The sequence below is a fragment of the Littorina saxatilis genome, linkage group LG13, assembly GCF_037325665.1.
Source record: "Littorina saxatilis isolate snail1 linkage group LG13, US_GU_Lsax_2.0, whole genome shotgun sequence".
Taxonomy (NCBI): domain Eukaryota; kingdom Metazoa; phylum Mollusca; class Gastropoda; order Littorinimorpha; family Littorinidae; genus Littorina; species Littorina saxatilis.
Genome location: NC_090257.1, coordinates 13,131,191 through 13,144,066, shown reverse-complemented (window position 1 = coordinate 13,144,066; position 12,876 = coordinate 13,131,191). Strand labels below are relative to the sequence as shown.

Below are 12,876 nucleotides of genomic sequence, written 5' to 3'. Positions count from 1 at the left end.
CCCGGGCTTCGTCGAAGATTACTTGACCAAAATTTCAACCAATTTGGTTGAAAAATGAGGGCGTGACAGTGCCGCCTCAACTTTCATGAAAAGCCGGATATGACGTCATCAAAGACATTTATCAAAAAAATGAAAAAAACGTATGGGGATATCAATCCCAGGAACTCTCATGTCAAATTTCATAAAGATCGGTCCAGTAGTTTGGTCTGAATCGCTCTACACGCACGCACGCACGCACACACACACACACACACATACACACACACATACACCACGACCCTCGTTTCGATTCCCCCTCGATGTTAAAATATTTAGTCAAAACTTGACTAAATATAAAAAGGACCTTTTGCCGATCCGTGAAAAAAAATCGACAAGACTCTAGTCGTGTAATGACGAAGAAAAACACATGTAAAGGCAGAAATGTCACGTCAGCGCTAAGTCGCCGGTTTCACTTACCCCAATTTCAGGCAAGCTTTTGCGGATGTCCAGTAAATCCCACCACTCACTGCTCCACTTCTTTTTCTGCCTGGGCTTTTAACAGCCATACCGCATCGTCTACTCCGATGCTGAAAGCCCATGTGTTGGCGGTTATGTCAACTCAATTTAAAGATTTCATTTCCACCTGGACAGCTTTCATGTGAAATTTACCTTTTTACTGCGACTTTTACAACGAGAGAGAGAGACACACACACGTCGATAGTCAGTCTTGGTTAACACAAACAAACACTTCCGGTGCCTTCTGGTCCGAGGCTGATTGCCCTCACAAAAACAATTGCCACGCTCAACGAGAAACAGCGGATGTCCAGTAAATCCTTCTACTCTACTTTCTACCTGAGCTTTTTATCCACATACGGTATCGTCCGCTAGTACGCCGGCTCACAGGAAATCCCGTCCATATCGAGAGCTCAACCGGACCACATTTGACGCCCTCATTCCGTCAGCGGAGTAAAACCTAGCGGTAATCCCCGCGTTGTTTTTTTCTCTCTCTGCTTCTGCACGCAGTCACAACGTAGTCCGAACGTGAGCGGAGTAATACTAGATCTGGTAATTCCCACAGTTATTTTACGCATCGCGCAGTCATGATCACAATCATAATAGAACGAGCCATGACGGGATCCTTCCATGAGCTAAGTAATACTATAGATCTGGCGGTAATCCGGTTCCTCATTTATTTCACTGTCTCTGCACGCGCTTCTTGGCAGTCCTGGCATGACGCGAAGGCAGATAGAACTTGTTCATCATAGAGATTGACACACAGAACTGGTACATCATAGAGATTGACAAACACAACTGGTACATCATAGAGATTGACACACACAACTGGTACATCATAGAGATTGACACACACAACTGGTACATCATAGAGATTGACACACACAACTGGTACATCGCACAGCTTGGCAGACAGAACTCGTACATCGCAGAGATAGGCACAAAGATGTTAACGCTGAGCCAGTCTCTTATTCATCCCAAGCAGTCTGGATGCTCGGGGTTTTCCCTGTCTTGGTGGCACGTATACTATCAGACACTGTGGCATTTCATAATCTTTGTATTTGGTACATGTTCATTATAGCAATAATAGAACATTTCCCAAAATTGACATGTGCGTTACCTCGATCTGCATCATTCTGTGAGAGACAAGATTTGACAGTGCTTGATAAAATACGGTACATCCCGCATGTGTAGGTTGCAGGGGCGGATCAGTTCATTTTGTGTGGGGGGGGGGGGGGGGGTTCCAAAAGTATATTGTGAAGATATGGGTGTGAAGGCGCGAAGCGCCTAGCTTGCTAGGGGGGTCCGGGGGCATGCCCCCCCGGAAAATGTTGAAAAAAAGGATGCAAAATGGTGCAATCTGGTGCATTCTGAGGATGATCATTACCAGTTTCAGGCAGCAGATTTTGTCACTGATGAATACCCCAAAAATTGAAACTCAATGTAAATTAAAGAAATGCACTATAAACATATTTTTATTTTTTGGCTGGGGGGGGGGGGGGTGTTCCGGAAACCCCAGAAATCCCCCCCCCCCCCCCCCTCGTCCGCCCCTGGGTTGTTCTCCGGTAAAGCAGAGATACTGTACAGATCTCTGGGTAAAGTCCACTGTGCCCTGTCCGTTTGGAGGGTTGCTCTATATTCACGCTCGTTTGACCCGAACAAGTATAATACGACTCGTCTTCGATTCGTGGGCATTATACTTGTCTTGTCCAAATATCAGGCCCTATTGCTATGCTGAAAACACAAGAGCAGTTCATATTACCATAGTAGATAATAGGGTAGGCACTTCGTTACAAGCTCCTATTAAACAAACAGAGGATTTGAGGACAACACTCTCACACACACGGCCGAATTGAAAGGAATTAGGGTACAAAAAAATAGTTTTAAGTCTGATGAACTTTTCACGCTAAATAAATTATCTTACAAGGTCTTACAAACTTTGCATTGATCAGTGGGGTTACACGATTTTGTTGCAGAACTCGCATTTGTTTTCTTCCCTCAAGCAATAGACATGTCAGCAGTGTCCCTGGGGTGTACGCTTCTTTCACAATGGATGGCTAAGCGTGGGCTGTCAGGCTATGTTCAATGCAGCATTTGCATTTCCATGGAGTTTGAAACGGTTGCCAAATGAAAGTCGCTGAAAATACGACAACGGCATGTTTTGGACGCCTGTCAGGACTCCTTTTTGTACAAAATCAAAACGACTCTATAGTGATATAACCTGGCTTTATTTGGTTTGGCAAATTTACCGAAATTGTCTCAACATTTTCGTCAATTATTGAAAGTGCTTCAGTGGCGTCACTCTGTCTTTATGTTTCTCCGCCGAAATGTGAGCTATTCTGCCGTCACAAAGCGATATTCCTGAAACACAATGCTCTCAGAGGACCCGAATCTTTTAGTGATACGTATGTTAAATACCAACAATCTGCCAAAGAAAGGTCATACATATTACTGTTAGTCGCCGGGGGAATGTTTTACGTAGCACTCTTAATGGCTGGCTGGCTGGCTGGCTGGCTGACTCTCTCTCTTTCTCACTCTCTTTGACTCTCTCTAACTCTCTCTCTCTCTCTCTCCCCTTCCTTCTCTCTGTGTCTATGTCTGTCTCACGCTCTATTGCCTGTCTATCTGTCTCTCTGTCTCTCTGTGTCTCTCTCTCTCTCTATCTCTCTCTCTATCTCTCTCTCTCTCTCTCTCTCTCTCTCTCTCTCTCTCTTTAATGTCTGTCTGTCTGTCATTAACGTTGGTATAATCGTGGTGAGTGTTACTATCATTCACCTTTTAAACGTTGTTATTATGGGATTTTGATGTTTTGTTTGTCACCAACATCTTGTAGGTTTTCCTTGTTTGTTTCTTAAACTTTTTAAATCATTTATTATAGTTCAGGCTCTGATCTGGAGGCCGTTAATTATTGTAGGAAAATGCTAATTAATTAGCCTTAAAGTTCTATCCATCTTAGGTAAAGTTCCATTATAAGTATCATCATCTCTCTCCATTTTGTTCTTTGTTTTGCTACGCGTTTGTTTGTTTGTTTGTTTGTTTTCTCTAGCTTTACCCTATTTGGTCCTCATGCAAATTGCGCCTCATGGGGTTAAACGAGCAGACAAGTCGCCGGGAAGGCAGATGGCCATTGTGAATTAGTTTTGCGACATGATTTGCGGGCCAACTGATGTGAGGCTCAGCCGTGTTGACAGGGTGGCATATAGACTTCACACCTGCGTTCTGCTACATTCCTTGTACAGATTTGAGCGAAAATAATTGTTGTAATTTTGTTGTTGTTGGTTTTGGTGTTGTTGTTGTTGTTCAGATACTGAAACTCTATTAATTTAAATAGTCTACAATTGTATTGGAGTAAATCTTTGTGGGATACAATGTTCGGCAGTTACGTTTAAATCGTCAAGGAGTCATTTTGGTCATTGTTTCTACGGCTTCTGCGTGGAGTAACTTTTACGCCGTTCTTCCTATTTTTAGTTTTATTGTATGTGTGGGTTTTTTCTAAGTGTGAAGCAGTATTGACGGGCATATATATATGATGAACATGTGGATTGTAACACTGCCCTTTTACACCTTGTAAAAGTAATATACTCCCCCCCCCCAAAAAAAAAAAAAAAAAAACAACAACAACAACCAAACAAACACTTCGAGCAGTTCAGAATCTATGTCCCGGTTTTATTTTGTGCGCTGTGGGGAGAGATTCAACAATGGTGGATAACGGCCTGAATCGAGGACTGTTTGCAAGATAACTTCTTATCATTTTCGCCTTCTGTGCGCCGCTAGTGCATCGTTATTCAAACTGTATGTATGCATGTGTACAAGGCGCACACAGAGTGATCGATTGTTGATTGGAAAGATGCTCATCATGTAGTGCATCCATTATTTGTTGAATAAAACACTGTTTAAACCAAGTGATCGTTATAGCAATATAATGCCTATTGGGCGCACAGGCAGTGAGTATTAGGTGATTTGGTGGGGAGGGGATTGAAAAAGATCAAATCAAATCAAATGAAATCAAATTTTATTTTACGAGGGTTGTGGCAAAAGCAATGCAGAAGAGCCCAGGGAGAGAGACAGAGAGACAGAGACTGACAGACAGATACAGGCAGCCATAGACAGACAGACATTCATGAAAGAATTCCGTGCTTCTATCTATATCTATATACGGCTTGTGTGTGTCTGTCTGTCACTTCGCGATGCACGGCCAAAGTTCTCGATGGATCTGCTTCAAATTTGGTGGGCATATTCAGGTAGGCCCCGGACACAATCTGGTCGATGAAAATTTTCAACACGTGCTCTCAGCGCGCAGCGCTGAACCGATTTTGGTTTTTATGGTTTTTCTGTACATCCATTCCCAGTAACTCTTCCTTATCTTCTCCAATGTTTTGCGCGTTTATCTCCCTTCCTTCGTGTGGCGTCAATCGCGTACGGAGCATCGGCTCTACTTCTTCTACTTCATCTAGTTACAGTATATTTACATTGGCAAGAGACAGCACTTGAACGAACAAAGATGGCAGCTTACTGAAGACGGACATTGCTTTCACACAATCGTCACAGTAGCCATCAGATACGACGGATACGTAGATACGTAGATACGTCACAGTAGCCATCAGATCCCTGGACTCTTCTTCCTCTCGCTCACCCAACCCCCCCCCCCCCCCCCCCTCCCCCAACCCAGTCCTACTCCTAAAACATATAACAAACCAACAACCAAACGCAAATAACAGACCTTGTACTCGCACTAGTTGTGATAGTTTCATATTCATGCGGAGGTGTCATTCATGAAAGGGCGTGTGAACAACTTGAGGTTACGGAATCGTGCTTCTAAACTGTGTATTCTTTGTTGCCTCTGAAGAAATACAATTTAAGAAATCTTGGTAAAAGAAGGACTGTGTGGGTACTCCACGAGCGTATTTCAGTATAATTGATCCCTGGGCCATGGGAGACTAGACTCCTAAAGAGACTAGAGTCCAGACTATTATCTTGCATCCATTTTCTTCAGTTCTCAATCCGGACTACTTCTCTCCCTGTGGCGCTCTACACAAAAATAGTGTTGTCTTTATTACCGCAAACCACTTTCGCAACTTTTTTCATCTCTTTTCAATTGATTCTTTTTACATCATTTCCCAAGACTCCAAACCAGAGTTTTGTCAGGTTTCTGTCAATTACGATTCCCTGTTTTCAGTATTCTCAGGAGAAGAAATCCCTACAGCGCTACATAGTCGGGGTCGATCGTCTATCAACGAGATAAACTAACTTCAAAGCGTTTATATAAGACAGAGTGGGAATAGGGGGTGGGTGATCTTTTTCTTTCACTCCGCGCTCGATCCTCTGTTTGGAAAAAAGTGTAATGGAGATCACATCAACTTGAGACGGATTGCAATCATAAATGTTTCGCCGAAGAAATTGTATATGTCTTTGTGGCTTAGTACACCTGGGGGAGAAATGTTAACATCGTCTGGATCGTCTATCATCGAGATGAAGAAAGTTGCAAGAGTTCAAAACAAGACAGAGTGGTGTGTCAATAAAATCCCCCCACCAATTACTGTTTTACTATCGATTTGAATGTCTGATAAAAGCAAAGGAGTGGGAAAGGGAATCTCTCTCTCTCTCTCTCTCTCTCTCTCTCTCTCTCTCTCTCTCTCTCTCTCTCTCTCTCTCTCTCTCTCTCTCTCTCTCTCTCTCTCTCTCTCTCTAAGGACCGGTTGTAAGAAATTAAAGTTCCATCATCATCATCATCATCATTTCTCTCTCTCTCCTTGTAAATTAAGTTCAGTCTCCCTCTCTCTATCTCTTTCCCTCCCCTTTTCATCCACACTACATTAAACTGCTGACACCTAATAAAAGTGACTGCAGCTTATATTTCACAAACATTCACAAACGAGGAGGTTTGTTCGTCGTGTGTAAGGCGTCGCTTCTGTTTGTTCGTAATATTGAAACCCGTTGGGTATGTATGGTATTTCTGGTACCAAGACGGTCATTGACCCGTTGGACATACGATTTATCGGTCAGACCAGGCTCGTGGCTTTACCTGCACACTGTGTGTGGAAGGAGCGATGTAGTCATTGTCGGTGTTTTCAGCTGTCTAATTCTTGCAAAGCGACATTGAACATGTTCTGTCGATCTTCGGGAACGTAAAGGAGACATTTAAATAAAACTAGCATTTTGGGTCCGGCTTCGCCCAGGAGTTTCTCACTTCGACTCTATATATTCTATACGAATGAGACAGTGTAAAAGTATTACCATCAATACACTCTGTTTGCTGAAAAATAACTTTGATTTGAGATTTCTCCCTTCCTTAGGAACGTTCTAGATACTTGAGAAGCAGGTCTAACATTGACTCTTTATATTCTGTAAAGACTGATCAGGCAGGCCTGCAAGAGAAGAGTTACCTCCCTTGAATGTATAACAAAGTAAGAGTTACCTCCCTTTGCTTCTAGACATTTCCTGAACTATCCGGTTAATTTTCTCTTCTTAATTTCATCTCCTCATAGGAGCAATAGAGAGTCTGTAATATCACTGACATTATGTGCTTACTACATGTGAACACCAGGCACTGAACTGGTCTTGCACTTTATAGGCAGTATTCAACAAATGGGAGGTCCATAATCTGAGAAAGGAAACATTAAATCAAGAAACTAAAACCCAGGTGCACATCTGCGGCTCCTAGGGAGTGTGCATCCACAACATCTTGTTCCTGCCTCTTGCCATCTCAGAGGTATGGCGACCACAGACACACACACTTACATCCATTTTTGGCTCACGTAAGTGTAGCCTATGCGATGGTAAACTTTGTCTGTCTGTGCGTGCGTGCGTGCGTATGTATGTATGTGTGTATGTCTGTGGTAGAAACTTTAACATTTTTGGCTAAACACCGAAATACTCATTTCACGTGGTTAATTTTCAAGCACCATCTTCAAATTATTGAAGCAATGATCAACATTGTGTCGGCATGTGTGTAGTTAAAGCGTGTATCCAAAGAAAACGGGTGGTGGGGGGTTTTGAAGGGGTACAAGCAGTTGACTGATTTGTGTCGTGTTTGGCATGTAGACGGCAGGTCAGGTGTCAAGATCAGGTCAGGGGTCGCGCGAAGGATTGTGGTCCACTTCTCACCTCGCCGATTCGCCGGGGAAGACGATTTCATGTTGTTCGGTTTCTAAGCTCCAGAAAAGTAAATAAAGAAGATACCAAAGGGAGATTTCCTACAATTTGATCTGCACAGCGTGTTTCCAATGTCCACGCGAGGAATTATAGGAAGAGCTGTCGAAAGCGCGGCAGTCAGTGTCGATCTTGCAGCCGTATCCCGGTAAGTTCAGAGACAGATCTAGTGTCTCCCACTCTGATAACGTGTCACCTACTGTTAATCCGTTTTGTTTTAATTTCTTTTTATTTCAGCAGACACGGATGTCAAACACAGTGCTAGGCAGTCACCTCTAGTGAAATGAGTTGATCTAAAGTGCCTGTAATGTTTGGATGTCTTTGCTCGTGGTTCGATTTATGTGAATTTCAAGACTTGCAGTAGAGTCTCAAGTTAAGTTTACTCTGCCCGAAAAAAACTGTCCACCATTTACTTGAACATGCAGATATAAGGAAACGGAATGAATCTGTTCTCAAAGTCAAAATGATCACGATTTTTTCCTCAGATTCAAAACATGCACTGTCATGGTTTTGTCTGTACAATTTAGTAAGTCTTAAGTACTTTGCAACAACTTCCTTGAACGTGAAAGACAGTTTTTGAATGCTAGATCTGTATCGCGTTTCATTCCAGACTCGATCCTCTCTTTGATTGTAGATCTACTGTTTGCTGTTTACGCACTATCATATGATTCGCTATGTAACGTTTGGTAAGCTTACCTTGCCACAGCTTTCTTGTCTTTGTTGGCATTTCTGGCTGTGTTGACCGTCAGAATTATTTTAAGAACCAGGCTGCTGCAGTCGACATGTTTCGCATATTGTAGGGTTACCATGCTGCATAGGTAAAGTGGCTTGTATAACCTGACTATTCTGTTTCAAAACACTGTTTATATTTGTGTAGGTTGTAGTCATCATAACTAATCGCATTTTGCCATTTGTTTCAGAAAGGAGGTTAACCTACAACAAGATCGACGCTATGTCAGATATATGCCTCAGCCACATGAAGACTTCCGAATTTAGATCTACTCGGCATGGTGACAAGTCTTGATGAAAAGTATAGGACTGAGGACAGCAGTGGAAAAAGTGCCCACATGGCAGGTACCTAACCTATTACCCTAGTCATTTTATCTGTTTGCCTTCTTTTGAAAATTATACATGGAGTTGATATGATGCGTTAGTTTTAACTGTGTGTGTGTGTGTGCGTGTGTGTGTGTGTGTGTGTGTGTGTGTGTGTGTGTGTGTGTGTGTGTGTGTTTGTGTTTGTGTGTGTGTGTTACGGAGTGAGTGAGTTTGTGTTATGTTACTGTTTGTTGATTTCTTACGGGAGCCTTGAAGGCTTCGCCTCTTGTTATATATAGTAGAGATGTTGGTTTGGAGAGTCCTTGCGTTTCTGATAATGATTGTCTTTTGCCTTTATCACAAGTGTAACTACGGAGGTTAATAACGAGTGAGAGTGAAAAACAACAACGGCGACTGACACCAACACGCGACATGCAAGTAAACGTAGAAAATAAAGAATCGTAGAAAGGACATGATTCGAGATCAAAACATTTGATAGAAATGACAGCACTTGACATGATAACCCTGTCCAAGTAAGTTGATGTCGAGGTTTTGTATGTGGAATAATAAAAACAAGGGGCATCATTTCATTTGAACACAAACCAAAAGTCAACACCTTGGCCTTTTTTTTTTTTTTTTTTTTACAGACTGGGATTTTTCTTATTGCATTAATTTAGCGGTGGCGGCTGCCAACTTGATGGCGTTCGCAGGAAGGACGCCCTTTTAGGCACTTCGCAGTGGGGCTCGTTAGATGAAGGGCGAATGACTCCTGGCTGGCTTCTTGTGCTCATCAGCCAGAACCAAGCCGCCCGGAAGGAAGGGACTGTAGAGGTTTGGGTACCGGATGGGAGGTAGGTGGGACAGAGACAGCCAGACAAACACAGGCAGACAGATAGAATTATGGAGAATTTTAAGTCTGTCTTCATTGATGAATCAAAAAGGGAGGGAGGGAGGGAGGGAGGGAGGGAGGGAGGAATTGAATTGAATTGAGTTGAATTGAACTTTAGTTGACAAGGATTAAGATTTGAATTGAGTTGAATTGAACTTTAGTTGACAAGGATTAAGATTTAAGGTTACGTCATTTCTTACAATCTGTCCTTGGGACGCACAGACACACAATGATAAAATAAAATAATAAAAAAATTAAAAAATTAACAAGAAAAGGAGGTGGGAAAACTTAAATACGTGATGATAATGTTGACGATGACGATGATGATGATGATGATGATTGATGATGATTGATGATGATGACGATGATGATGATGATTGATGATGATTGATGATGATTGATGATGATGATGATGATGATGATGATGATGATGATGATGATGATGATGATGGAGAGTGAGAGAGAAAAAGAAAAAGAGATAGAGAGAGAGAGAGATAGAGAGAGAGAGAGATAGATAGAGAGAGAGAGAGAAAGAGAGAGAGATAGAGAGAGAGAGAGAGAGAGAGAGAGAGAGAGAGAGAGGGGGGGGGGGGGCATCAGGGGCAACCATGACTAACGCTCACGTCAACGCAGAATCATCACATAAGGTGCGAGCAAGGCGATGGCCAGTCCGGGGGGAATTCCCATGCTTTTTACATTTAGTCAAGTTTTGACTAAATGTTTTAACGTAGAGACGAGGGTGTGGTGTATGTGTGTGTGTGTGAGCGTGTGTGTGTGTAGGGCGATTCAGACCAAACTACTGGACCGATCTTTATGAAATTGTACATGAGAGTTCCTGGGAATGATATCCCCGGACGTTTTTTTCCTTTTTTCAATAAATACCTTTGATGACGTCATATCCGGCTTTTTGTAAAAGTTGAGGCGGCACTGTCACACCCTCATTTTTCAATCAAATTGATTGAAATTTTGGCCAAGCAATCTTCGACGAAGGCCGGACTTCGGTATTGCATTTCAGCTTGGTGACTTAAAAATTAATTAATGACTTTGGTCATTAAAAATCTGAAAATTGTAAAAAAAAAATTGTTTTATAAAACGATCCAAATTTACATTCATCGTATTCTTCATCATTTCCTGATTCCAAAAACATATAAATATGTTATATTTGGATTAAAAACAAGCTCTGAAAATAAAAAATATCAAAATTATGATCAAAATTAAATTTTCCAAATCAATTTTAAAAACACTTTCATCTTATTCCTTGTCGGTTCCTGATTCCAAAAACATATAGATATGATATGTTTGGAGTAAAAACACGCTCAGAAGGTTAAAACGAAGAGAGGTACAGAAAAGCGTGCTATCCTTCTCAGCGCAACTACTACCCCGCTCTTCTTGTCAATTTCACTGCCTTTGCCATGAGCGGTGGACTGACGATGCTACGAGTATACGGTCTTGCTGAAAAATTGCATTGCGTTCAGTTTCATTCTGTGAGTTCGACAGCTTGACTAAATGTTGTATTTTCGCCTTACGCGACTTGTTTTTATTTTTTATAGCCGCCTTTATGTAAATAAAGTGGCAATATAGGTTTTGCTCTGTCTGTTTGTGTGTTTGTCCCACTGGAGTTTAGACTTGTTTAACGAGCACTGGTAACCATTTTAGTTTTTCACCATAGATAATCTTTTTTTTTAATTTTAATTTTTATTTTATGAAATTCACACGGTGAGATAGGAGAGATACAGAGGTATTGACAGTCAGCGGTGTTAAGTGCCGGTTGTTGTGAGAGAGGATGGCAATTCCCGGGGTTTTAACAAGCACAGGTGACTGTCATGGGTTTTCCCCGGGAGATTTAAAAAAAAAGTGAGCGTAAACATGATTTTTCGGGAGGGGACAGGCGGGATTGAGAGAGTTCCAACCAGAGACATTTTCCAACAGAACAGAATTAGTTTGACAGTCATGGGATTTCTCCATCCATTAGTACGCGGGATTTTCAGAATACTGCCGCGAGCAGGAACCATTTATTGATTTGCAGTTGGTAACGGCACAACACGGAACATTTCTTCCCTCGTGACAGGTCGTGTTGTACTCGTAGCTCTTCGTTAGCACATCGTGCCTTGAAATGATAACATTTGGGATGTTTTGGGCATTTGGTACAACATTCTGAGTAACCTTATAGAGAACAACAACGTCAAATCACATGAATTAGTTTAAACTTACAACACAACTCTTTTTTAAACTTTCACTGAGCAAAAATAACCTTTTTAGTTTGTACATTATGCTAGTGAAAATAGAACGTCTAACCCGGAATTTAGGGTGCGGTATTTCAATCCAAACTGACACTATTTTAAGTCAACATTTTCACACACACAAAATTTGAGTTTGCCTATTAAAAATGGTATTGATAACACTGGAAAATTAGGCCTTGTAACTTTCAAAAAGCTATAGCGTCATGGTTAGTTGTAAATCATAATCTTCAAATACAGTTCCCACTGAGCTGAATGATTGCTAAATATATGTGTTTTTATTAAAAAAAAAATTTATTACTTATTTACAAAAAAATTAGGTCTATTTACACGAAGTATACCAAGTCCGCGGACCTTGCCCCTTGCTCCTAATAAATTAGTTAGGTTATTGATTACCTGGAGCAAAGCATACGCTAATTGCTTTGCTAGACTTGCGCAACTGTATTCGAAAGCAGCATACGGAAATAGAAGAATTGTGGAGATAACTCTGTCAGTGTTTTTATTGCGCTCCTTCGAAACAATGAGGCAAACATAGACGGATACTGTTCAATGGAGGGAAGCGATCACGGTGGCAGTGAATTGTGAATTCTGATGAATATAGTTTTGAAAGGAAAGGGCACCATACGTAGCGGACACTGCATAGCATGCACACCAGAGCTCTTGGTTCACTGTAATGCCATGATTGCCTGTCTCTACTGATCAGTGGTGTGTGTTCGCCTCGCTCTTTTCAGACCTTTCAACAGCAAAAACAACCAACAAAAACCGCAAACACAAACAAACAAAAGGAAACCGTTGTAGTTATTTCCAAACATCATCTATTACCAGGAATAAGTATGCTTCGATGTTAGTGTATACATTCACACAACAGCTACATTTGTGTACAGTGATGGCATTTAATGTATAACGTACACTCACAATCATGTACAGTGTATGAATGCACCTGACAGTCACACTTGTTGTACAGGGATGTCTTTTTATGTATGTATTCTAATGTACAGTGTCTAAATGCACATAGCAGCCTCAGTTCACAATGCACTGCGATGACATGCATTGTTGTACAGTGTCTAAATGCAC

General features: G+C 41.6%; 1 protein-coding gene across 1 annotated transcript in view; it reads left to right on the top strand.

Moving 5' to 3' along the window:
• The window catches only part of LOC138983651 (cilia- and flagella-associated protein 300-like), a 121,999-nt gene that overhangs the window by 80,704 nt on the left and 28,419 nt on the right, over positions 1-12,876 (top strand). The gene's annotated exons all lie outside the window — the stretch shown is intronic.